Source organism: Ovis canadensis, chromosome 1 (assembly GCF_042477335.2).
Source record: "Ovis canadensis isolate MfBH-ARS-UI-01 breed Bighorn chromosome 1, ARS-UI_OviCan_v2, whole genome shotgun sequence".
NCBI lineage: Eukaryota > Metazoa > Chordata > Mammalia > Artiodactyla > Bovidae > Ovis > Ovis canadensis.
In genome coordinates this window covers 259160974-259188449 of record NC_091245.1, presented here as the reverse complement: position 1 = coordinate 259188449, position 27476 = coordinate 259160974, and the positions used below count along the sequence as shown (strand labels likewise).

At 43.2% G+C, this 27476-nt stretch overlaps 1 protein-coding gene and 1 pseudogene across 4 annotated transcripts in view; one reads left to right on the top strand and one right to left on the bottom strand.

The window, feature by feature from the left end:
* TMEM108 (transmembrane protein 108) overlaps positions 1-27476 on the top strand; it is a 420950-nt gene that overhangs the window by 368295 nt on the left and 25179 nt on the right. The gene's annotated exons all lie outside the window — the stretch shown is intronic.
* Positions 5182-6042, bottom strand: LOC138416966 (small ribosomal subunit protein uS5 pseudogene; annotated as a pseudogene).

Genomic DNA, 27476 nt, shown 5'->3' with positions numbered 1-27476 from the left:
GAAACTAGAAATCAACTACAGAAAGAAAAATGGGAAAATGACACATATGATAACTAAACAATATACTGCTTGAAAAACCAGTGGGTTGATGAAGAAATCAAAGGGGGAATTAGAAAACCGTTTAAGGCAAGTGAAAATGGAAACACAACACTTCAAAATCAATGGGATGCAGCAAAAGAGTCCCAAGAGAGAAGTTTATAGCAATACAGGCCTTCCTTAAGAAATAAGAGAAGTCTCAAACAACCTAGTCTACCACCTAAAAGAATTAGGAAAATGAAGTAATTAACCTCCAATTAAAATAAATAAATTTATATTTAAAAAAAGAATTAGGAAAATGAACAAAGCTCAGAATTGGCCAAATAAATAAATAAATAAAGATCAGAGAGGAAATAAATAAAATACAAATAAAAATATATATAAAAGATCAAGGAAACCAAGAACTGAGTTTTGTTTTGTTTTGTTTTAATAAAAATTTGAAACTGGTAAACTTTTAGCCAGGCTCACCAAAGAGAAAAGAGAGAGGGCTAAAATAAGAAATGAAAGAGGAGAAATATTAATGTATGCCACAGAGATACAAAAAAAATCATAAAAAAAATGAACAGTTGTATGCCAACAAATTGCACAACCTAGAAGAAATGGACGGATTTTTAGAAACATACAGCCTGCCAAGATGTAATCAAGAAGAAATAGATAATTTGAACAGACTAATCACAAGTAGTGAAATTGAATTTGTTATTTTTTTTAAAGGTTCCAGAAAACAAAAGTTCAGGATCAGGTGACTTCATAGGGGAATCTTACCAAACTTGTAAAGAAGAACTAATACCTATCTTGCTCAAACTATTTTAAAATATTGGAGAAGACAGGACACTTCCAAATTCATTCTATGAAGCCACCATTTCCCTGATACCAAAACCAGACAGACACTACAAGGAAAATACAATTGTAGGCCACTGTCTATGATGAATATAAATGCAAAAATTCTCAACAAAATATTAGCAAACTAAATCCAGCAATACATTAAAAGGATCATATACCATGATCCAAGTAGGATTTATTCCAGGGGCACAAGGATGTCTCAACATTTGAAAATCAATCAATGTGATATACTACATTAATAAAAGGAAGGATTAAAAATTACATGATCATCTCAATAGTCACAGAAAAAGCATTTCACAAAATTCAACATCCATTCATGATTTTAAAAAAAAACCCTTATCAAAGTGGGTATAGAGGGAACACATCTTAACATAATAAAGGCCATTTATGACAAACCCACAGCCAGCATCATACTCAATGGTTAAAAGCTGACAGCTTTTACTTTTACTTAGGTTTATCCAAGAACAAGATAAGGATCTCTACTCTTGCTGCCTATATTTAACATAATATTGGAAGTCCTAGCCACAGTAGTTATACAAGAAACAGAAATGAAAGTCATCCAAATGGAAGGGAAGAAGTAAAACTGTCATTGTTTACAGGTGACATGGTACTCTATATAGAAAACCCTAAAGTCTCCACACAAAAATTATTAGAATAAGTGAATTCATCAAGAAAGCAGGGTACAAGATTAGAAAAATCCATTACATTTCTCTACACTAATAATGAACTGTCAGTAGGGGATTAAAAAAAAAAATCCTGTTTAAAATCACATCAACAGGAATAAAATACCTAGGAATAAACTTAACCAAGGAGGTGAAAGACCTGTACTCTGAAACCTATAAAACATTGTTGAAGGAAACTGAAGATGATACAAAGAAATGGAAAGATACCCCATACTCTTGGATTGGAAGAATTAATATTGTTAAAATGACCATACTACCCAAGACAATCTAGAGGTTCAATGCAATCCCTACCAAAATACGCATGACATTTTTCACAGAACTAGAAAATAATCCTAAAATTCATGTGGAACAACAAAAGACCCCAAACTGACAAAGCAGTCTCAAGTAAGAAGAAGAAAAAAAAAAAAAAAAGGAGATACCACCCACCCAGACCTCAGACTATACTACAAGGCTACAGTAATCAAAATAGCATAGTACTGGCACAAATACATAGACCAATGGAATGGAATAGAGAGCCCAGAAATAACCCCACACACATATGGTCAATTAATCTACAACAGTGGAGGCAAGAATATACAATGAAGAAAAGACAGTCTTTTCAACAAGTAGTACTGGGAAAACTGGACAGTTAAATGTAAAGCAATGAGATTAGAACCTGGTGGCTCAGACGGTAAAGCATCTGTCTACAATGTGGGAGACCTTCCATCCCTGGGTTGGAAAATCCACTCTAGTACTGTTGCCTGAAAAATCCCATGGACAGAGGAGCCTGATAGGCTATAGTCCATGGGGTCGCAAAGAGTCGGACACGACTGAGCGACTTCACTTTCTTACACTTTCATACCATATACAAAAATAAAGATGGTAACGATAACCCTGTATGTGAGACAGCAAAAGAGACACAGATGTATAGAACAGTATTTTGGACTCTGTGGGAGAGGGTGAGGGTGGGATGATTTGGGAGAATGGCATTGAAACATGTATAATATCATATATGAAACGAATCACCAGTCCAGGGTCGATGCATGATACTGGATGCTTGGGGCTGGTGCACTGGGAAGACCCAGAGGGATGGTATGGGGAGGGAGGAGGGAGGGGGGTTCAGGATGGGGAACACGTGTATACCTGTGGTGGATTCATGTTAATGTATGACAAAACCAATACAATACTGTAAAGTAATTAACCTCCAATTAAATAAATTTATATTAAAAAATTAACTCAAAATTGATTAAAGACCTCACTGTGAGACCTGAAACCATTAAACTCCTTCCTATGAGAGAACATAGGCAGAATACTCATTGACATAAATCATAGCAGTAATTTTGACTGTCTTAAGGCAAAAGAAATAAAAGCAAAAATAAACAAACGGAGCCTAATTAAACTTAAGAATGTTTGCACAGCAAAGGAAACTGTCAGCAAAACAAAGACAATGTACAGAATGGGAAAAAATGATATGGCCAACAAGGAATTAATATCCAAAATATGTAAAGAGTCATTACTACTCAATATCAAAAGAAAAAAACCCAGTCAAAAAATGGACAGAATAGACATTTTTTTGAATAAGACGTACAGATGGCTACTGCTGCTGCTGCTGCTGCTAAGTCACTTCAGTCGTATCTGACTCTGTGTGACCCCATAGAAGGCAGCCCACCAGGCTCCCCCATCCCTGGGATTCTCCAGGCAAGAACACTGGAGTGGGTTGCCATTTCCTTTTCCAATGCATGAAACTGAAAAGTGAAAGTGAAGTCACTCAGTCATGTCTGACTCTTAGCGACCCCATGGACCACAGCCTACCAGGCTCCTCCGCCAATGGGATTTTCCAGGCAAGAGTACTGGAGTGGGGTGCCAGTGCCTTCTCCAACAGATGGCTACAGATCCGTGAAAAGATGCTCAGCATTGCTAATTGTTAAGAAAAGTAAATCAAAACAACAAGATAGCACCTCACGCCTATGAGAATGTCTATTATCAAAAAGTCTACAGATTACAAACAAGGAGAGGATGTGAAAAAAAGAGAATCTTTGTATGCTGTAATGTAAATGTACATTGTAATGTACATAGAAATGTAAATTGGTACAGCCACAGTGGAAAAGTGTATGGAAGGTCTTCAAAACACTATAAATAAAACTGCCATATGGCCCAACAATTCCACTCCTGGGTATATATCCAAAGAAAACAAAAACATTCATTTGAAAAGATACATGCACCCCAATGTTCATAGCAGTGTTATTTACAATAGACAAGATAGAGAAGCAACCCAAAGGTCCATCAACAGATGAATGGATAAGAAAGATATGAGAGACAGAGATATATACACACACATACATAAACACACGTAATGGAACATTACTCAGTCATTAAAAAATGGAGTTCTGCCATTTTCAGCAAAGTGGGTCAGCCTAGAGAATATTATGCTTAGTGAAATAAGTCAGACAAAGAAAGACAAATACTATATGATATCACTTACATGTGGAATCTAAAGAATAATACAAATTAATGTATATGCAAAACAAACAGGTTCACAGGAAACAAACCAGTGGTTACACTGTAAATTAACTATCAGTTCAGTTCAGTTCAGTCGCTCAGTCGTGTCCGACTCTTTGCGACCCCATGATTTGCAGCACGCCTGGCCTCCCTGTCCATCACCAATCAAATACTTCAGCTTAAAAAATAAAATGAAATGTGTATTATTGTATACAAATGGAATCATATAGCTTTTTGTGCCTTCCTTTGGCCAGGGAAATTCAGGGGAGGGATTCTGCTGTGAGCAACCAACACTCCTTTCTGGGGGAAGACAGCCTCAGTCTTGAAGAGGAGAGCTGAGTGACATGCAACATTCTCTACATGGTTAAATGTAAAAGACAAATGGAAGGAAATATCAAATAGTCCAAAAATGAGATTGAAAAGGACTCTCTTTTTGTGATATTTCCCAAATCAGATAAAAAGATGTAGAGCATCTATGACAGTAGGTTTTATCAAGGTAGGGGGTGTAGGTGGAAAGGGACAGCAGTAAGAAAAGCCGCCAGCATCACCGTGGTCCAGGAGGGACCTCTCTTGCCTCACATGCTGAGCATCTGGAGGACAATGTTTCCTTCCAGCGCTACTTTTCTCAAATCCCTGACAAATAGCTTGCACATCAGCCTTGGTTTACAGCATTACTTCACATTTGTGTGTGGTGGGGAGGGGCTGATTTTGAGTCACCTGGAGGGTCCTGCCTATTTCAAACTCAACATGCTTGTAAGAAAACATAGTCTCCAGGGGATATTCTCCCACTGGCTCCTACCTCCCCCAGAAACTTGCCCTTCCCTGAGACCTCACCCCACTTTTGCATGCCTGTTACAGAAAGTCAAGGCCATAGAAGCTGCTGAACATCCAGCATGTGGGTTCTTTCTGGACATCCCGTGTTCCCACTTGCTGCTTTATTCTGAACCCTTTGGAAGGCTGATCAATGGTTAGAGACTATGACACTTTAGGAAGGAAAAAGAAATCTTCTGAGTTAATATTATGATAATAGCAGCCATAGTGACTGTACCAGACACTGTGAGAAGCCCTCTCATATATTATCTCACCAAACCTTCTTTTTTTTTTTTTTTACCAGTTTCATTCGCTTTTTTTTTCTCATATAAAATTACGTGGTAGCTACCGCTGGAGCCTGGGTCCTTGCATGGAGACTGGTGTGGGTCCTTACAAGATGGTCAGTGAATTCCTGATACGGAGACTTGGGGAACACCATCTCTTTCCAGAGATCAGTTGGAAATGGCATCAAAAGTGGCCTCGGCAGAGTTGAGGGTGGCTGTACAGCCCCTGGCAAAGGTGTAACAGTCATCAGTGCCAGCCATCATCAGGAGCTACTTGGGCGCAGGGGCTAAGACGATGCCAGTGCCCCTGAGGGCAGGGATGAGGTACATCAGCACTGAGCCACAGCAGCCAGTCACTTTGCAAGAGACAGTGTTGGCCTTGCTGATCTTGTTTCCCCAGTAGCCTCATCACATGGGACAATGGAGAGCTTGGCCAGGGTGATGGCCCCTATGACCAGGAGGGCAGTGGCTACCTTCTTAAAGCACTTGACACCCAAACTGACATGTCTGTTGTGATCCCCAGTGGCAGCAAATGCCTTGAACCTGGTCCACTAGCCAGCACAGACCTGCTTTTGCACGGGCAAAGTCTTCAAAACCTCATCCTTGAGGGATGTCCCCAGGAAAAAGACAATGATCTCAGATTCCTTGATGGGCAAAGAGAAGAGGTAGATCTCCTCCAGGAACTTGATCTTCATGTCCTTGACCAGAGGGCCCAGCTTGGTATCGGGGAGCCACACCTTGTCCTTGGCCTTACCTCCAAGAGCTCCATGGTGTTTACCCCAGCCCTGACCCTGGCCGCAGCCCTGGCCCTGGACACCACTGCCAAAGTCTCCACGGATGCTACCCCAGCCTCCTATTCCAGGGCTCCCGGGGCCTCCAGGCCCTCCCACAGCACCAGTGTTAGCCTTCATTTGGTGTTTTTACGAAGAAGCCTCACCAAACCTTAAGTCTGTATTTTACATATGGAGGAAATGAGGCTTAGAGTGATCAATTGCCCAAGATTACACAACTGAAAGCACTTTCCTAAGACACCTGGATGTGGATGAGGATCTCCCTGATTCCAAAGGCCTCATTGTTTCTGTCCCCTCAGTTCCTCTCAGGTTCCATTGAGCAAGATGGGCTACGGAGACCAGGGGCAGGAGATTTAGTGTGCAGCTTTTATTACATCACTGATTCTCAGTCTTGGCTTCACATTAGATTCATCCAGGGAGTGTCTTAAAATCCCACTGGTTCCAGTGAGAACCACTTATCTGATGCACCCCCAAAATATCCTAGAATGCAGAGTTGGTGTCATCTTAAAAGCTAGTGTTACCTCCTCCTCATGCTTTAAAGAGATTTCATCATGGATGATCTGATGACTATTTTGAGCATTTTATTTACAACTTGATATTCATATTGACCTAAGAGAAATGGTAACTAAACATAAACAGGACACAGCAGCAGTAAGCTTAGGAATCTTAGGTGTTGCCATGCATTCTCATGTGGTGGGAAGTCATCACTCTGAACAGAGTTAGAAAACCCAAGTTCAAGTTTCAGTCCTGCCACTTACCACCTATGTGACTTGATCTTGAAATTCCTCCTTAATCTGAAGGAAGCCAACTAGATTTTTGAGCAGCAGAATGTCATGCTGGGGTAGGGATGGGGAGAACCTCTTTCTAAAATACCAGAGGTTGGAGGCAAAGATGTTGTTCAAGGGGTATGAGGGTGCTGATAATTCTGCCTTTACCACCCACCTTTGTGAAATTAAAGTTATGGGAAGCAATCTGATGCTGATTTTGGCTCAAGAGTTAGAAGAGTCTGTTTTTGTAACAATTCCTTAAATGGAGCCACATACATTGTTAGTCTTAGTTCTTTCAAAATGAAGATGCAAGACCCAAGCCTACCAGGGCAGTGACATAGCAAGAACCTGTGTAACCTCAAACATCCTAAGGATCCTATCCATCAGGGAACCGGAAGCCAGGACTCCTTTGCCAAGGACTGCTGATCTGCTTCTGCCCTGTGCAGTCTCCTCATCTCTGACAGTAAATAAAGACTTTAACTCAGAGTGTGCATGTGAGGTCACCCCAACTCTACTGCCCCCCTGCTCCTAGATTGACAGAGAAGTACTAGATGTGAGATGTGAACTGGGAGAAAGCTGGTGTGGTGGGAAGAAATAATCACCTCTCACATGCATGGAGGCAGTTTAAGAGCCAAGAACCTCACTGCTACCCAATTGCTATGTTCTGGTTCCCCCTGCCAGAAAAAAAGAATAGTATTGTGTCCTGCCTACTCTCCATTTTAACCATACAGCCCCCTTTCCAAACTTTCCTTCACAAGCATCAGGCAGGCACGTGATTTCTGCCAGATTTGGCTCCTCAACATTCTGGAGAGACGCCAGTGTGCTTGTGTCCTTTAAGGTAGCTTAGCAATGAGACCGCAGGAGGCAGGGTGAGCAGCTGGGGATTTCACAGGCGACTCTTGCTTCTCCCTGTTGTCTTTGTTTCCACCCTCTGTTTCAGCTCATTTTAGTCTTCTATAAAGTGTTGATCTCAATTTTTATATTACAAAGCTTATGTCTGTGCCCATCCCATTGTAAACCACCTTAAATCCTTTCTGAAAGCATGAAAGGCATATGTCAGAAACAGTTTCCTCATTTTGGACCTCCACGTCTGTGGCGGGAGGCTGGCAGGCACCAGTCAGGTGTGTGCTTGAGTGAGGGTCTGAGCTGTGGACCCTCATCTGGAGGCTGACTGACATGGAGGCACCCAACAAACCTGGTCAGCATCTGAGAGACTCCTACCAAGCTAAAGGGGCACAGAGAGTGAGCTGGTACCCAGAACACCATGTCACTCAGCCGCATCTTCAGGGGAGCATGGCCAGGACACTTGTTTACTACAATGAGTTGTACAGAATAGAAATATTAGGGTTTTTTTTAGTGGATCCTAGCAGCACTTTTGTGAAACAGCATAAGGTGGAGAGAATAGGGGATCAAGGTTAGAGAGACCAGAGTCTGAACCTCGGACAAGACAGAGACACAAAATCCATCCCCAAGAGAAAAAGGTGTGTGCTTTCCTTGCCATGCCAACATGTAATGACATCTCCCAAGATCCCTGCACCCCCACTCGCCAAACAGAGCCTGGCAGGCCCAGCTCAGAGAGGGGCTTAAAAGAGCCAAGCAGCCTTCTTAACCGTAGCTATAGTTGTCAGATCTTACTTTAAATGTCATATAACCATTTTTTACACAGATATAAATTTCTAATTTGGCTTTTTCCTTTACACATTTCTTTGGCATATGTGCTAAGCACATGCTTGGGGAAAAAAAAACTAGTTTAATTCTGATTTTCTCCCTTTAAAACGATCAGCATTTCACACTCTAATGCATAATTCATTAAGTAAACCAAAGTTTTTTTTTGTTTTTTGTTTTTTTTTTTAGCTCATGGGAGGGAGGGCAAGTGTGAAGATACACTTTTTGTGGGTCATATCAAGAATTCCATGGTTAGACCTATTTTGATCCAGGTGACTTTCATGGCACAGATATTCAGCTGAAGTATCCGAATATCGCTGCATAGCATTGGGAAATGGTTGCAAAGAAGAAAGATGCTACAACATGCTGCTTCAAGGCACTTTGTTTTTTCTTTACCTCCTACAGTAGGAAAGTAGGACTTTGTTTAAGCACACACCTTTCTCTCCTGTCAGTCAGACGGTGATCACAGCCCAAGTGGTGAGTGTCAGCTGTAGTTATTTACCTCATCATCTCTATTTGACTCATATGCATCACTAGTACTGAGCATCTTTAACTGCTATCTTAAATTCTTCAAAAAGATTACTGTGGCTCAACCTCCAAAAGTTGTGTTGTGTGCAGAAGGCATAGAACCAGAGCAGCAGAGCAGAAATTTGTTATTTGTGAAACAAATGTTCATCATTTAAGAATGGTCTCCATTCCATATACCAGAGCAACGATCAAGTTCTAAATGGGACTAAAGGAAAGAAGACCCTTACAAAACAGTTGAAACTGGGTTGTGTTTTGTTGCTGAAATATTTGCAAAAGAGTTGGCAATTGTGTACCACATGATGTAAGTGAAGGGATGCAGGATTGAAGTGTCTGGATAAGTCTAAAGGCACTCCCTCAGTAGCATAGAATAAAAATTGTAAATGTCAGAAAGCGTTGTGTTATAGTGTAATTGGCAGTGTGTTTTCTTTCTTACTGGGACATAAAACAATAGTGTGTTGTCTCTTATGTTTGATGAAATGTGCTTAAAACAGAAGAGCTTGAATTTCCTTAGGTAAATATTCTATCTATTGCCTGGATAGATAGCACAGTTAGCACAGGGTAATGTATAAAATTCACTCCCAGAATCTGGCCACGAGCTGATGCAACCTCACATGGTTTGAGTGTGGACAACAAAGATTTCATGGAATCCTAGAATGAGGAATCTGTAAAGGAGTCTTAGGGATTCTATGGTCTTACAGATGGAGCTGCTGGAGCCCAGAATTCAGAAGCCTCTCTTCAGTCACTGGACACATATCTAATGAGTAGATCATGAGAATGTGAGGCATGGATGCCCTTTTCCCAGTGCTCCCAGTGGACATTTTGGCTTCGAGGGGAGTGGGCAGGAGAGGGGAGAAATGGGAAGGGATGGAGTTTAAGGTTGGGCAGCTGTTCATTTGTCCCTTATCTGACAATTTGTTTTCTGTGGATGCCTTCTCTACAGTTCCCCTCCTTACCTTTCCCTTATCTCTCCATTGTGCCCCTCACCCCCCACAACCCTGTCATTTTTTTCTTTCCTTTTGTCCACTATTCTCCTCCCTTCTCACCCATCTTCTAAGCCTTGAAGTGGCAGATTAGTTGAAGTGGGGGAGGGCACAGGACATGTGTGAAGAAAGCAGCACAGACAGGAGGCCTTGAAGAAACACTTTAAAAATTTAACTGAGGTACTTCCCTGGTGATCCAGTGATTAAGAATTTACCTGAAAACGCAGGAGACATAAGTTCAATCCCTGGTCTGGGAAGATTTCATGTCCTGCAGAGCAACTTCACTTTCTGCCATAAGGGTGGTGTCATCTGAGGTTATTGATATTTTTCCTGGCAATCTTAATTCCAGCTTATGCTTCTTCCAGCCCAGTGTTTCTCATGATGTACTCTGCATATGTATAGAGTTCCTCAAAAGACACTATGGAAGATGGTTCTCATTCAGTATCCAAGATATATTATTAATATTAAGTGAGAAAAGCAAGGTGTATCCATTACACACCCATCAGTGTAAAGCATGAAGAAGGAAACTGTGGTTAAGTGTTTGCTTGTAGATGTTTCAGTCATCTCTTGAAGTACCACTCACTTTGAGGTGTGTTGAAGCTGGGAGATAGGCTTTTCACTGTACTGATTACTTGCATTTTGACTTTGGGATCATGCCAATGTACTTCATTATCTAAACAGTCTGTCCATCAACATAATTACATTTTAAAACAAAAATGTAAAATGATAAACCACTTTGGAAAACAGTTTGGCAGTTTTTAACAAAATTAAATATATACTTACTGTATGTCTCGGCAGTTCTTCTCCTAGGTATTTACCCAAGAGAAATGTAAATATATGCGCATGCATACACACCCTGTAAATCAAATGATGGGAGAGCAGAGACAGGCTTCCATATAAAGATGTGTTGGTTATGTACCTGCAGCCTCCTCCACTGTGACATTGCCCCACGGAGCCCCTTCTTCCCAGCTCTCTCATACCACTTCCCTAGAAAGAAATGTGGCATGAGTTTGGCACATTCACAGTGGTCTCTACCCACACCACATACATGGCCTTCTGTGGACTGGCATCCCTCTGCACAGCCCCACTGAAGACTAATGGCAGAATTTGGACTTTACCAATTGAAAGGCATCCATTTGGTAAGAGCACAGGAGAAAATAAAGACCATAAATCCAAAGGGCAAAATCATGGAGTCAAGTGTAGAGTCTTTTCCTAATGGAGGAGGATCCCTGCATCCCTCCCCACCACCACCCTGTAATCCTCCACTGGCTCACAGTGCTTTCAGAAAGGACTGTATTTACAAGCTGACCCCCTTGTCACGGGCTGGCTCAGGAGTTACTGCTTCTCTCTTGCAGTCTGTTTCAGGACCTGAGCTGCCCAGTTGGCACCACATCCACAAACCACGGAATAATAACCACACCTTTCTGAGGTTGTGCTTTACAAATGCAAATTAAGTTCACTGCTAGCAGACAGCTCAAATTCCATTTGTTCTTGGCTCACTTTAGCTTAAAAAGGTACAGAGACCGAGAAACCTAGCCAGAGCCGGAGGGCATCACTTGCAGAAAATGCAGCATCTGAAGGAGCCAGGCAGAGCAGGATGGAGCATTGCTGTAGCTCACCTGACTATTTTTATTTCAAATTTACTAACTGCCTGGACCATTTTCTTTGTGGCCTCTGCAACTACACTACATTTTTTCCATTATTATCCTGTGGACGACATAGTCTCCTCCTCCAATAAACAGGTCACTGATTCCTCTGCACCCTCTTTGGGCAGTACCTTTAAAAATTTGGTGAGATTAGAATCACCTGGAGGTTTTTTAAAACACATACACACACACACACACATTGCCTAGCCTGTTCCCTGAGTTCCTGATTCAGTAGGTTTGGAAGGGGGATCCAAGAGTCTCTATTTCTAGCAAGTTCCCAGGTGATGCTGATGCTGCTGGTGATCCACGCTGAGTAGCTCTTCTCACGGTACATATACCTCTATTATGATATCTGTTATATTCTGCTTTCATTGTTACTTTTATAGGAAGGACTTAGATCAATACTGTCTCATAGAAATGTGACCTATGTATATAATTTTAAATTTGATAGTAGCTAGTAATACATTAATAAACATGAGACAATTAATTTTAACAATGCATTTTATTAATAATCAAATATATCCAAAATATTATCACTTCAACATGTAATCAATACCAAAATAAATGTTAACCAGATATTCTATATTTTCTGTACTAAGTCTTCAAAATTAGGTATGTATTTTACACCCAGAGCACATTTCAGTCTGAACGAATCACACGTGGAGTGCTCCATGGCCACATGTGATCAGTGGCTACCACACTGGGTGGGACAGACTGAGGTCCTGCTCACTGTGTACCAGAGAGTGTTGTAAACCCTTTAACTCATTTAATATATATTTAACCTTGTATATTAACTCTAGCCCCTCACAATAACCATAGGGGATAAACAGTGTTATTAATCTCATTTTACAGGTAAGGAAACTAAGGCCCAGAGAGCTTTAGGTAACTTGCCCAGGACTCCTGAGCCAGAAATTGGGGGCAAGGGGGCTGGAGCTTGGCATCTGGCTTCAGGGTCAGCCACATTTCCACAAGGCCCTCGTGTTCAACCACAACTCCCTGGAGGGTAGGGAGAAATCACTGTCTTTTTGGGTCCCCAAGCAAAGAGCACAGTTAGCTCAGACAGAACACCCAGTAAACGTGTGCTGAATGGCTTAATGAGATGGAGAGGAAGGTTTTATCAGACATTCAATCAACAGGATCAGGTAACCTCAGACCACCACTGTATGTGAGTGGGTGAAAGGGGATATTTTAAAATTAAATTTGAAATTGTCTGTTCTCAAGTTGCTTCCAGGCTAATAGATGTGAGAAAATACACAAAGACAAGAATAAAGGTCTCGCATACTATTATTTATAGTGGCATTCACAGCTAGGGTGGCTGGAACCAGGAAGGGTTACACTGAGAGAGGCTACCCAGAGTTGGTGGATCTAAAGCAATGTTAGGTGAAATGGAAAGAATGTGGTGGAGTAAGACACAGGAAAGGAATGATAAGAAGGAAGAATCCTCATCAGCACTGAGTGGGTGCGGTTTACTGCAGACCTCAGTCCCTGGAAGCAGATTATGAGCTACAGATCTGCATACAACACTTCCAGGAGAGATGGAAAGAAGCTGAGCTGTGAGGCCTCAGAAAGACCCTATGGAGACCTCATGGGCTGGGGTGGTCCTCCCAAATTGAGGTAGGGGACCAGTCCTTCTAACCCCACATGAACCAGTCACTGGATGCAGGTTTCCCAGAAAGGAGGTGTCACCTTGGCCTGAGAGCAGGTCCTGAAGAGAAACTTGGCTGTATCATCTTCTGCTGCCAACGCTTGTAGCAGTGATAGCATGAAGACCTCCTTGCTGCGGGGCAGGGGGAGGAATCTGTAGTGCACCACAGTTTTCACTACACTGATTCAGTGAAAAATCTAAAGAACCAACAAGAGAGCACGTGTGTGAATGGAAATCACAGGATAGAATCCCAACATAGCCAGTGTGTGTGGGAAATTCATGCAAAGCCGTGCAATTAGTGACTGAATTTACACCTAGCTCTCTCTTGTTCCTGATTCCCTGGTAACTCAGATGGTAAAGCGTCTGTCTGCAATGCTGGAGACGCGAGTTCGATCCCTGAGTCGGGAAGATCCCCTGGAGAAGAAAATGGCAACCCACTCCAGTATTCTTGCCTGGAAAATCCCACGGACAGAGGAGCCTAGTAAGCTACAACCCATGGGGTTGCAGAGAGTCGGACACAACTGAGTAACTTCACTTTCTTTCTGGTTCCAATGTCTATGTTCTCTCTATACCTCTCTAGGAAAGAGGAGAGATAGATGAAAATAGAACTTAAACACCCTTTATTACAAAGTGTACTGTTCCTTGATCTGTAGTATTTAAACACTGTGTTCTAGATTCTACAAGAAATCTGGACCACATTCGGAGGCCACATTTACCTGTGTGCCTTGGGTACCTGACATGTTAACTGCAGTGTCTGGAGTGAGGGGAGAACAGCTAAGGACATTTCAGTGACAAGAAAACATCTCAGGACTTCCTTGGTGGTCCATTGGTTAAGAATCCACCTAGTCAGTTCAATCCCTGACTAGGACTTGAACCCGAGTTCCTAGTCAGGGAGCTAAGATCCTGCAGGCCACAGAGCAGCTAAGCCTGCAAGCTGCAACTACTGAGCCCAGGCACGACTAGAGAGTTCATACGCTGTAATGAAAGAGCCTGCATGATGCTATGAAGATCTTGGGTTCTGCAAGTAAGACCTGATGCAGCCAAATAAATAAATAATTTTTAAAAACAAAGAAAAGAAACTGTCTCTCATTCTCCCCTGCCTAGGAGAAAGGGGCAACTACCTTTCTACTACTAAGCAGGGTGTCTACAAAAGATGGCAGCCCCAAGGTGGGTGTTCATGGTGGTCCGCACGCCACCCCTAGACTTGACCTGGGGATCAGAGCCTGTCAGAGATGTGCCTCAATTTTGATCCTGATCCTATACTGTTGGGTTCAGGTCGGAGGCAGAGTTTGAACTGTGCCTGGAGTAGAGTCGGACCAGAGTGGAAGAGCCTTTGAGAGTCTGACTCTGCATGCTGCTGCTGCTAAGTCACTTCAGTCATGTCCAACTCTGTGCGACCCCATAGACAGCAGCCCAACAGGCTCCCCCATCCCTGGGATTCTCCAGGCAAGAATACTGGAGTGGGTTGCCATTTCATTCTCCAATGCATGGAAGTGAAAAGTGAAAGTGAAGTTGCTCAGTTGTGTCTGACCCTCAGAGACCCCGTGGACTGCAGCCTTCCAGGCTCCTCCATCCATGGGATTTTCCAGGCAAGAGTCCTGGAGTGGGGTCCCATTGCCTTCTCCGCTGACTCTGCATAGTCACCCACTTATCTTCTCCAAGGCCTACTGAAGTTAGGAGTCCTTTGCTAGGTGGTGTGCTTGCTGGGAGTAATCAAGTGTTATCACTAAAGGGCTTTTGCATCTGGCAATGTCCACTGAAAATGGAAAAGAAAGAAGGTAGAGAAAAATAGAAATATGCATGCATATCATGGGTCCCCCTTGAGTTTTGTGATTTTTGAGTAAATCCTTTAACCTCTGTGAACCTCAGTTTTCAGGAATGATACCCATCTCACAAAAGGTTTTATGAGTATGTATCAGTTTTCAGGAGTGAAGTATAAATATAAGAATGCTTAATAAATATGTGCCTTACATTATAGTGGACATACATAATACATGTATGTCCATACATACATATACATAATAGTGGACATTAGCACACTATAAAGTGTTTCCCACCCATAAATAAACTGACATTTTCAGAAACTATCAGAATTTTCTCTGCCAAGATGCATTGTATTAGCCATGGTGGGGAATGAGGTAATGGCAGCCATCTCCGTGGCTGAGATCAGGATGCCAGTTTATCCAAGAAACAAAAGCCACACTTAGCCCTCAGTAGATGTTTGTTGAACGTGTGAATGAAGAAATGGGTGGATGGTGGAATGGTAGTCAGAGGGTGTGGATTTTCCTCCAGGAAGACTTCCTGGGTTCCTCCAGCTTATGTAGATTCCCTGCAAGCCACAGCGCATAAAATGTGTTCCATCCAAAATAGTCCTAACTTACAGCCCACCTTCTGTTGTTCCCTCTTTGTTCTGTATTCTCATCAGAACACTTGGCTTGATGTAAACAAGATGTTTTTATTATTTTTTCCTCCAAAAAAACTACCTCCAAGTCCACATTGAATTATTTAGTTACCTATACCCACAGACCTTTACTCCAAAAGAGAATAATAAAGAGGTGAAGGGTGAGTACCCTTATTATTATATAGAACATGGGTTAAGACGTGTTCTTTCTTATCTCAGAGAGTTTTGTGAAGATTGAGTAAGATGACATAAAAATTTCTTAGTAGAGTTACTGCCTGGCACATAGTAGGTGCTCAATAAATGGAGATGTTGGAGAGAAGGAGGGACGAGATAGGAGGGAAGCTTTCATCACCAGGCACACACAGCCTGGAGAGCTGACTTTCAGAATTCAGTTGTGAAAACTAACTCATGCCCAAAGCCTAATTATACCTTGGAGTGTAGGTATCCTGCCTTGACATGGGAAATTAGACAGTTTCACAAGGATGCACAGCTGTGTTGCCTGAGCCTTTTTTCCAGGCAAACTGAAATAAGCGGTGAACCTTTTGCAACCAGAGAGTAGTGCCAGCCAGCCTGCAGACCCCCGACAGGAGCTGGGCTGGAATACTGAGCTGCCTCGAGCCCAGGAGCCATGCAGCCAATGCCACAGAGAGCAGACACCAGTCTTGACGTCAGTCAGTCCCGTGTCACCCCGCCTGCCTACCCCTCCCCCCAGGCACCTTCCCACTGTCCGTGCTACATCCCTGCCAGCCTCCCCCCTCCTCCTCTTCCCTTCTCTCCTTGGCAAACTCTTTCGAGTGGAGGAGCAGGTGCTGAGAGATGACACCAGACTGTTAGCAAGCCCTAGAGGATGTCAGGTCAAAAGCCCTAATGTCCTTTTTAGGTAAGTGACTCTCAGATGTGATCAGGCCAGCACTCTTTTTCTTCTCCTCCTGGCTTTGGAGAGTTCTGAGCTGGGGCTAGGCTTCCCAGGTGCCACTAATGGTAAAGAACCCCCCTGAGTTGTAGGACACACAGGAGACATGGGTTCAATCCCTGGGTCAGAAAGATCCCCTGGAGGAGGAAATGGCAACCCACTCCAGTATTCTTGCCTGGAGAATCCCATGGACAGAGGAAGCCTGGTGAGCTACAGTCCATAGGGTTGCAAAGAGTCAGAAACAACTGCAGTGACTTAGCACAGACACATGAGCTGAGGGTAGACAGATGCCTCTGTGCTCAAGCAGGTACCTCGGCCTCTTCAGGCAGGTCCTGGAACTCACCAGGGCTCCCCTGGGGTCGAGAGATCCTGTTATAGTTGCTGAGGTGCTCACTGGACCAGACCCCAGGCTGTGGGGCTACAGATTCCAGGGGAGTCATTTTACTGGGTTTCTAGGAGCCACAGGTTCAGAGTACCATGGCTTCTAAGACGCATTGAGCCCCCATGGGCTGCCTTGCCAGCACCATCAAATACAAATCCTCCTTCCTTCCTGCTTTCATCCAACCCTCCCAAGAGGATGCACCTTGAGTCAGCAAGCCAAAGCTGGCACTTGTCTGTAAATCCCAAGTCCTGGCAAACACTCTCATATCACCAGTTCAGTTCAGTCGTTCAGTTGTGTCCCACTCTTTGTGACCCCATGGACTGCAGCATGCCAGGCTTCGCTGTCCATCACCAACTCCCAGAGCTTGCTCAAACTCATGTCCATCAAGTCAGTGATGCCATCCAACCATCTCATCCTCTGATGTCCCCTTCTCTCAATCTTGCCCAGCATCAGCATCTTTCCTAATGAGTCAGTTCTTCACATCAGGTGGCCAAAGGATTAGAATTTCAGCTTCAGCATCAGTCCTTCCAATGAATATTCAGGACTTATTTCTTTTAGGATTGACTGGTTTGATCTCCTTGCAGTCCAAGGAAGTCTCAAGAGTCTTCTCCAAAACCACAGTTCAAAAGCATCAGTTATTCAGTGCTCAGCTTCCTTTTTTTTTTTTAAACATATTGTGGTGGTTTTTGCCATACATTGACATGAATCAGCCACAGGTGTACATGTGTACCCCATCCTGAACTCCCCTCCCACCTCCATCCCCATCCAACCCCTTTGGGTTGTCCCAGTGCACCAGCTTTGAGTGCCCTGTTCCATGCATCAAACTTGGACTGGTGATCTATTTCACATATGGTAATATACATGGTTCAATGCTATTCTCTCAAATCATCCCACCCTCACCTTCTCCCACAGAGTCCAAAAGTCTGTTCTTTATATCTGTGTCCCTTTTGCTGTCTTACATATAGGGTCATCATTCTCAGCTTTCTTTATAGTCCAACTCTCACATCCATACATGACTACTGGAAAAATCATAGCTTTGACTAGACAGATCTTTGTCAACAAAGTAATGTCTCTGCTTTTTAATATTGCTGTCTAGGTTGGTCATAGCTTTTCTTCCAAGGAGCAAGCAGTCTTTAATTTCATGGCTATAGTCACCATCTGCAGTGATTTTGGAGCCAAGGAAAATAGTCTGTCACTGTTTTCATTGTTTCTCCACCTATTTGCCATGAAGTGATGGTATCAGATGCCATGATCTTAGTTTTCTGAATGTTGAGTTTTGAGCCAGCTTTTTCACTCTCCTCTTTCACTTTCATCAAGGGATTTTTCATTTCTCTTCACTTTATGCCATAAGGGTGGTGTAATCTGCATATCTGAGGTTATTGATATTTCTCCTGGCAATCTTGACTCCAGCTTGTGCTTCATCCAGCCAAGCATTTTGCATGATGTACTCTGCATACAAGTTAAATAAGCAGGGTGACAGTATACAGCCTTGACGTACTCCCATCCCAATTTGGAACCAGTCTGTTGTTCCATGTCCGGTTCTAAGTGTTGCTTCTTAACCTGCATACAGATTTCTCAGAGGCAGGTAAGGTGGTCTGGTATTCCCATCTCTTGAAGAATTTTCCACAGTTTGTTGTGATCTACACAGTCAAAGACTTTGGCATAGTCAGTAAAGCAGAAGTAGATATTTTTCTGGAACTCTCTTCCTTTTTCTATGATCTAAAGGATGTTGGCAATTTAATCTCTACTTCCTCAGCCTTTTCTAAATCCAGCTTGAACATCTGTAAGTTCACAGTTCACATACTGTTGAAGCCTGACTTGGAAAATTTTGAGCATTATTTTGCTAGCATGTGAGATATGGGTCAGCAGTGGCCTGCTGCAGAGATAGGGGCTCTGGGTACAGCCACCTGGGTCACACAGCCTGTGGCATAAGCCCTCTTGGAGGAGGTCACCATTAACCCCATCCTAGAGCCGCCAAGCAGATGACCCACAAACTGCAGAACAATTATACCAAAGAAATTCTCACAGTGTTAAGAAAGTTCTAGGACCTACAACAGATTTCCCCGCCTGGGGATCTGACAAAGGGACTGAGAATCCCCAGAGAATTTGACTTTGGAGGCCAGTGGGATTTAATTACAGAACTTCCACAGGACTAGGGAAACAGACTCTTGGAGGGCACAAAAACCCTTGTGCGCACCAGGATCAGGAGAAAGGAGCAGTGACCCCACAGGAGACTGACCCAGACTTGCCTGTGAGTGTCCAGGAGTCTCCGGTGGTGGGTCAGCGGTGGCCTCCTGCAGGGTCGGGGGCACTAAGTGCCACAGTGCATGCATGGGACCTTTTGAAGGAAGTCGCCATTATCTTCATTACCTCCACCATAGTTTGGTCTCAGGTCAAACAACAGGGAGGGAACATAGCCCTAAATTGGATTAAAGATTTACTGAGCATGGCCCCACCCATCAGAACAAGACCCAGTTTTCCTCACAGTCAGTCTCTCCTATCAGGAAGCTTCCATAAGCCTCTTATCTCCTTATCTGTCAGAGGGCTGACAGAATGAAAACCACAGTCACAGAAAACTAATCAAGCTGATCACATGGACCACAGCCTTGTCTAACTCAGTGAAACTATGAGACACCCAAGGCGGATGGATCATCAGGGAGAGTTCTGACAAAACGTGGTCCTGAAGAAGGGAATTGCAAAGCATTTCAGTATTCTTGCCTTGAGAACCCCGTGAACAGTATGAAAAGCCAAAAAGACATCACCAGTTAGAACTTTGGAAAGGCACGAGGGCTGATTTGCTTAGGGGATGAGGACCAGAGCTGGCAGCGGTGGGTGCAGCAGTGGGAGGGGGTCTTGGGAGGATCTGCAGGAAGCTGGTTCCATGCATCTCAGCTTTCTTCTGCCTCCTGCTTATGTGATGTGTGTCCATTTGAACCTATTAATGTTAATCGTTAAGATAAGCAAAGTGAAAACAAGATATGTGTGCCTGTACACACACACACACACACACACACACAACTGTAATGCCACATCTCAGGACTCATACTGTTTTCTTCTGTTGACATTGTCTTCAAAATAAATATCTATAATTTGTGGCAAGCATTCTGCTGCAAATACCTTAAATGATTGGAATCCTCTAAGTCATCTTTTACCCTCTCATCTTTTACAGAAAACATTATTGTGCCCCCAGTACAAGTCAGTGAACTAAGTTTTAGCATTCAACATGCTGAAGAAGCTCATGGCCCTAGGGGCCTGACCCAAATGTGAAAGTGAAAGTGAAAGTGAAAGTGAAGTCGTCTCCAACTCTTTGCGACCCCATGGACTGTAGCCCACCAAGCTCCTCCATCCATGGGATTCTCCAGGCAAGAATACTGGAGTGGGTTGCCATTTCCTTCTCCAGGGGATCTTCCCAACCCAGGGATCGAACCCAGATCTCCCACATTGCAGGCAGACGCTTTAACCTCTGCACCACCAGGGAAGCCCTTAAATACAAGAATATAGTCTCTCAGAAAACCTCCTATAGAGACACAGAACTTCAGATCCAAATACTAACATCAAAGATTTCAAGGGAGGAAAGGAAGCCAGGTTGAAAGAAGAAGGGGAAGGAGGCGGGAGAGGGAGTGCGAAAGGGGTGGCCTTACAGACGTCTCCTGCCACCTACAGATACCTAGGCGTTATGGGACTTTTCCCTGGGCCTCCAGAGAAGGGAGAACTGGAACTCGGCCCTACCAGAAATCAGACCAGACCAGAACCAGAATTCGAGTTCTCTGCCAAGAGGAGGTGATCCGTCTCCTATCCTCGGCTCAGGCTGAGGGCCCTTAGACCAGATTCCTGCGTCCAGGACCAGGTGACTAGAAAAACAGAGAAGGATAGGAAGGGTTAAGGAGAGGAAAGAGAGAGAGGAGGGGAGAGAGGACAATAAAGTCTCTTGTTCCTTACTGGTCGGGGCACTCTGGCCAGTTGTCCGCGTCAGGAGGAGACCAGGGACAAAAGGGTCCCAGTTGCAACTGCTGGGTCTGGTCCATTGGCAGGCAAGCTGGCCCCTGAGTACCCCGAGTGGTCAGGATGTCAGTCTCAGCGAAGGAGAATCCCACCAGAGTTGCCATTTGTTGCAGGAAGAGGGACCCCTTCCAGGGCCTGAAACTGGGCTCTTGGCTAACACTCAGAAATGAATTGCCCGAGGAGACACATGTGCTGACAAAGCAAGAGACTTTATTGGGAAAGGGCACCCAGGTGGAGAGCAGCAGGATTAGGGAACCCAGGAGAACTGACCCAAATGTAGCAGAAGATAAAACAACAGTTTTCACCTGTTGCATCCAGGCCTCAGTGGGGCCTCTGTGCCTCTGTGTCGTGTTCTCATCCCTGAAAGCACACTAAGTTAGCATGATCTTCCTTACATACAAGAAGGAAAACAAAGCTGAATTCATCTGCTAGAGGTCCCACCATTAGGACTTTCCAGAGCCAGGATGGACCTAAATCCCACTGACCGCAGGTCCATCCCTGCCCTCCCATGACACCCTTGGCTGAAGGTTTCTGTGGAGAAAAGGGCCATGTATGAATGGGAGCAGATTGCCTTGTGAGCACTGGGCAGGTAGCCACCAATTCCAATTGGACAAATTGAGGAACCGTGATCTTGTCAAGACAAGGTGACAGATTGGGTTTTTGGAGAGGCATCCAAGCAGGAAAGCGATATGGGCAGAAACTTTGATTGGTTGTATAACCATATCCAATATCTCATAGTTTTCATGTTTAGACAGCAGGGCAACTTAGCCCAGTGGTAATGAGACATAAGCTTTGGTTTCCATGCAGCCTGCTTCCTTGGTCAAGAGTGTTTATATTACACCTGTAGCATGTATATAAACTGATCCCTCAGTTGAACAGGTTAAAATAACTATGTGTTCAGGCTGTTAGTCTCCCTGACCATTTCCCCTCCAAACTCCACACTCTGTATGAGAACTCTGTAAACGGTGAGAAGCAGAGGGGTTAGATAGATATGACAATAGTCACTCCCCTCTGTAAGTGGGCTCCAAAATGCATCTGTGGACACATGATCTAACACCAAGGCTCTGGGAAAGTTGCCTGCAAACCTCCCTTCAGCTAACTTTCCTTCCAGGACACACTCTCACATTGTCCCTGCTGGCTTACCTCTGTGGAACGTTTTTTTAAATCTCAGGCTAGATTTTTGTCTTGGGTTTTTGTTGGGGTTTTTTCTTCATAACTTTTATTTATTTATTATTTATTTATTTATTTTTATTTTTTTTTTTTGGCTGCACTGGCTCTTCGTCGCTGTGTGCAGGCTTTCCTCTAGTTGCGGTGAACCAGGGCTACTCCTTGCTGCAGTATTCAGGCTTATTGCAATATGTTGCAGAGCACGGGCTCTAGAGCACAGGCTTAGTAGTCGTGGTGCACAGACCTAGTTGCTCTGCGGCATATAGAATCTTCCTGGACCAGGGATCGAACCCATGTCCCCTGCGTTGGCTTATGGATTCTTATCCACTGTACCATCAGAAAAGTCCCAGGGTAGTTTTGAACTTAACAGAAAAATTGCAGAATAAAGCAGAGAGATTCTATATAGCCTGCAGCCGGTTCCCACTGTAATCAGTGTCTTACAATACTGGTGTACATCTATCACAATTAATGCGTCAGTATTGATACATTATTATTAACTGAAGTCCAAACCTTTACTCACATCTCCTTCATTTTCCCCCAGTGTCCTTCTTCTGTTCCAGGAACCCAGCCAGGATTCCACATTACATTTAGTTGTCGTGTCTCCTTACACACCATTCGGCTGTGAGTTTCTCAGACTTTCCTTATTTTTGATGACCTTGGTGAGGAGTACTGGTCAGATATTTTGTGGCATGACCCTCATTTGGGATTTTCAGATCTTTTGCTTATCATTAGACCTGGGATATAGGGGAAAGGAGAGCTACAAAGGTAAAGTGCTGTCTTCATATCCAGGGTGCATATTATCAGCATGACCTTGATCGCCTGGCTGAGGTAGTGTCTGTCAGGTTCTCTACTGTAAAGCATGGAACATTTTTATGAGTCTTTTGCTTTTAGTTTAGGAGAGTACAAAGCAGTCTGGACTGATGCATTTGTGTTCTTTCCCATGATGTCAGCGAGATGTTTCCTGAATATTAACGATCCTGTTATTTTATTAGAAACTGAGCTGACCTTTTCATTCCTCTAATTTTGACTCCTGTTGTTTGGAGAAAGTCTTTGAGAAAACATCTTTGATGTGTAGGTTTGTTCCCCTGTCACAGATGACTCTCTTCCCTTCCAGAATGACAGCTCCTTAAAGTAAATGGTCATGTATGTCTTCAATATGTAGGCACCATATAGACATACACATATATACTCTTTGAACTCATGTCTTCAATGTGTGGTCACCTTATGCTAGCCTCCACCTCATTCCATCTGTGCCCTGGTCCACAAAGTACCTAGATGCCAGGAACTTCATGCCCCTGTTAGTACACGTTTGTTCCTTCCCTTCTTTGATGTTAAGTTGAAGTGTTAGTCACTCAGCCGTGTCTGACTCTGCGACCCCATGGACTGTAGCCTGTCAGGCTCCTCAGTCCACGGATTCTCTAGGCACGAATACTGGAGTGGGTAGCCATTCCCTCCTCTGGGGGTGGGAATTGTAACTATAGATTAGAGAAATCATGATGCTGAAGAAGGCGCCCAGAAGCGAGCTAGTTCCCTTTCCTTGCATCTGGGCAGGAGACAAAAGTAGGGGACCCAAGACAAGATCAGCCTGTTAAGCCCCAGCACTTAAAACCCCTGATGTTTAAATCCAGGGTTATTTTTTTTTTAATGAAAGAACTTTAATTTCACTTCTACCAAGATAGTATTCAAGTTACTATGACTGCCTAACAAACTGCCTCAAAACTTCAACATTAATCATTCATTTTGCTCATAAATCTAGTCTCTACTTGTCTCTACTCCACCTGGACTCAGCTGGGGTGGCCCACATAGGGCTGAGGATGGCTCACTGCCCTGGCTGGCAGTTGGTGCTGACTTCAAGCTGGGACTGAAGGCCAGGGCCTCAGCCCCTTTCCGGATGGGCCACTTCATGGACTGCCCAAGCTTCCTCACAGCATGGTGGCTGACTTCTGAGAGGAATACCCAAGAATAAGGACTCGGAGGAAGCAGTACCATCTCTTATGACCTGGCCTCAGAAGTCATGTAGCATCACATCAGCCATAGTCACAAACCCACCCAGATTCCAGGGGATGGAACAGACTTCACCTTTCAGTAGGAGTGCTGAAGTCACATTTAGGAAGAGTAGGTTGGTTGGGGTGTGTTACAGTGGTTATTTTTGGAAAATAAAAGCTGGTAGTGATTGATTAGAAGAGTTTTCTTTTTTCTCAGTTTTATTTCAATATAATTGACATATAACATTGTGTTACATCATAATGATTTGATCTGTGAATATATTGTGGAATGATTACTGCAATAAGTTTAGTTAACATCAATCACCCCACATAGTTACAAGTTTTTTATATGATGAGAACTTTTAAGATTCAGTCTCTTGAAAGAGAAAGTGAGTGAAAGTGCATAATTTTCTTTTACATGATGAGAATATTTATGAAATGCACACATGTAACATTTATGAAAATGCACACATGTAAAGTGACTTATAATCCCCCTCAACAGAAAACAAGATTGAAGATTTACTGAACATGGCCCCGCCCATCAGAACACGACCAGTTTTCCCATCAGTCAGACTCTCCCATCAGGAAGCTTCCATAAGCCTCATCCTTATCCATCAGAGAGCAGACAGAATGAAAACTACAATCACAGAAAACTAACCGAACTGATCACATGGACCACAGCCTCGTCTAACTCAGTGAAACTATGAGCCATGCCATGTAGGGCCACCCAAGACGGACGGGTGATGGCAGAGAGTTCTGACAAAACATGGTTCACTGGAGAAGGGAATGGCAATCCACTTCAGTATTCTTGCCTTAAGAACCCTATGAACAGTATGAAAAGCCAAAAAGGTATGACACTGAAAGATGAACTTTCTAGGTCGGTAGGTGCCCAATAGGCTACTGGAGAAGAGTGGAGAAATAACTCCAGAAAGAATGAAGAGACAGAGCCAAAGCAATAACAACCCCCACTGTTGATGTGACAGGTGGTGTAAGTAAAGTCCAAAGCTGTAAAGAACAATATTGCATAGGAACCTGGAATGTTAGCTCCGTGAATCAAGGCAAATTGGAAGTGGTCAAACAGGAGGCAGAAAGAGTGAACATTGACATTTTAGGAATCAGTGAACTAGAATGGACTGGAATAGGTAAATTTAACTCAGATGACCATTACATCTACTACCTGGGCAAGAATCTCTTAGAAGAAGTGGAGTAGCCATCACAGTCAACAAGAGAGTCCAAAATGCTGTACTTGGATGAAATCTCAAAAACGACAGAATGATCTCTGTTCATTTCCAAGGCAAACCATTCAATATCACAGTAATCCAAATCTATGCCCCGACCAGTAATTCTGAGGAAGCTGAAGCTGAATGGTTCGTGAAGACCTACATGACCTTCTAGAACTAACACCCAAAAAAGATGTCCTCTTCCTTATAGGGAACTGGAATGCAAAAGTAGGAAGTCAAGAGCTACCTGGAGTAACAGGCAAATTTGGCCTCGGAGAACAAAATGAAGCAGGTCAAAGTGAACAGAGTTTTGCCAAGAGAATGCACTGGTCATAGCAAACACCCTCTTCCAACAACACAAGAGAACACTCTACACATGGACATCACCAGATGGCCAAATACTAAAATCAGATTGATTATATTCTTTGCAGCCAAAGATGGAGAAGCTCTATACAGACAGCAAAAAAAAGTCCAGAAGCTGACTGTGGCTCAGATCATGAACTCCTTATTGCAAAATTCAGACTTAAATTCAAGAAAGTAGGGAAAACCACTACACCATTCAGGTATGACCTAAATCAAATCTCTTATGATTTTACAGTGGAAGTGACAGATAGATTCAAGGGATTAGATCTGATAGAGAGAGTGCCTGAAGAACTAGGACAGAGGTTTGTGACATTGTACAGGAGGCAGTGATTAAGACCATCCTCAAGAAAAAGAAATGCAAAAAGGCAAAATAGTTGTCTGAGGAGGCCTTACAAATAGCTGTGAAAAGAAGAGAAGCTAAAGGTAAGGGAGAAAAGGAAAGATATACCCATTTGAATTCAGAGTTCCAAATAATAGCAAAAAGAGACAAGAAAGGCTTCCTCAGTGATCAATGCAAAGAAATAGAGGAAAACAATAGAATGGGAAACACTAGAGATCTCTTCAAGAAAATTATAGATACCAAGGGAACATTTCATGCAAAGATGGGCACAATAAAGGACAGAAATGGTATGGACCTAACAGAAGCAGAAGATATTAAGAAGAGGTGGCAAGAATATATAGAAGAACTATACAAAAAAAGATCTTCATGACCCAGATAACCACGATGGTATGATCACTCACCTAGAGCCAGACATCCTGGAATGTGAAGTCAAGTGTGCTTTACGAAACATCACTATGAACAAAGCTAGTGGAGGTGATAGAATTCCAGTTGAGTTATTTCAAATCCTAAAAGATGATACTCTGAAAGTACACTCAATATGCCAGCAAATTTGGAAAACTCAGCAGTGGCAACAGGACTGGAAAAGGTTAGTTTTCATTCCAATCCCAAAGAAAGGCAATGCCAAAGAATGCTCAAACTACCACACAATTGCACTCATCTCACACGCTAGCAAAGAAAAATGCCCAAAGTTCTCCAAGCCAGGCTTCAACAGTACCTTCAACTGAACCAAGAAATTCCAGATGTTAAAGCTGGATTTAGAAAAGGCAGAGGTACCAGACATCAAATTGCCAACATCTTGGATCATCGAAAAAGCAAGAAAGTTCCAGAAAAAATCTTATTTCGCTTTATTGACTACAATAAAGTTTTGACTGTGTGTATCACAACAAACTGGAAAATTCTTAAAGAGGTGGGAATACCAGACCACCTGACCTGCCTCCTGAGAAATCTGTAGGCAGGTCAAGAAGCAGCAGTTAGAACCAGACATGGAACAACAGACTCGTTCCAAATCGGGAAAGGAGTACGTTAAGGCTGTTTATTGTCACCCTGCTTATTTAACCTCTATGCAGAGTACATCATGTGAAATGCCAGGTTGGATGAAGCACAAGCTGGAATCAAGATTGCCAGGAGAAATATCAATAACCTCAGATATGCAGATGACACAAACCTTACGGCAGAAAGCAAAGAAGAACTAAGGAGCCTCTTGATAAAAGTGAAAAAGAAGAGTGAAAAAGCTGGCTTAAAGCTCAACATTCAGAAAACTAAGATCATAGCATCCAGTTCCATCACTTCATGGCAAATAGATGGTGAAACAATGGAAACAGTGAAAGACTTTATTGTTTTGGACTCCAAAATCACTGTTGATGATTACTGCAGCGATGAAATTAAAAGATACTTTCTCCTTGGAAGAAAAGCTGTATCCAACCTAGGCAGCATATTAAAAAGTAGAGACATGTAGAGACATTACTTAATCAACAAAGGTCCATCTAGTCAAAGCTATGGTTTTTCCCATAGTCGTGTATGGATGTGAGAATTGGACTATAAAGAAAACT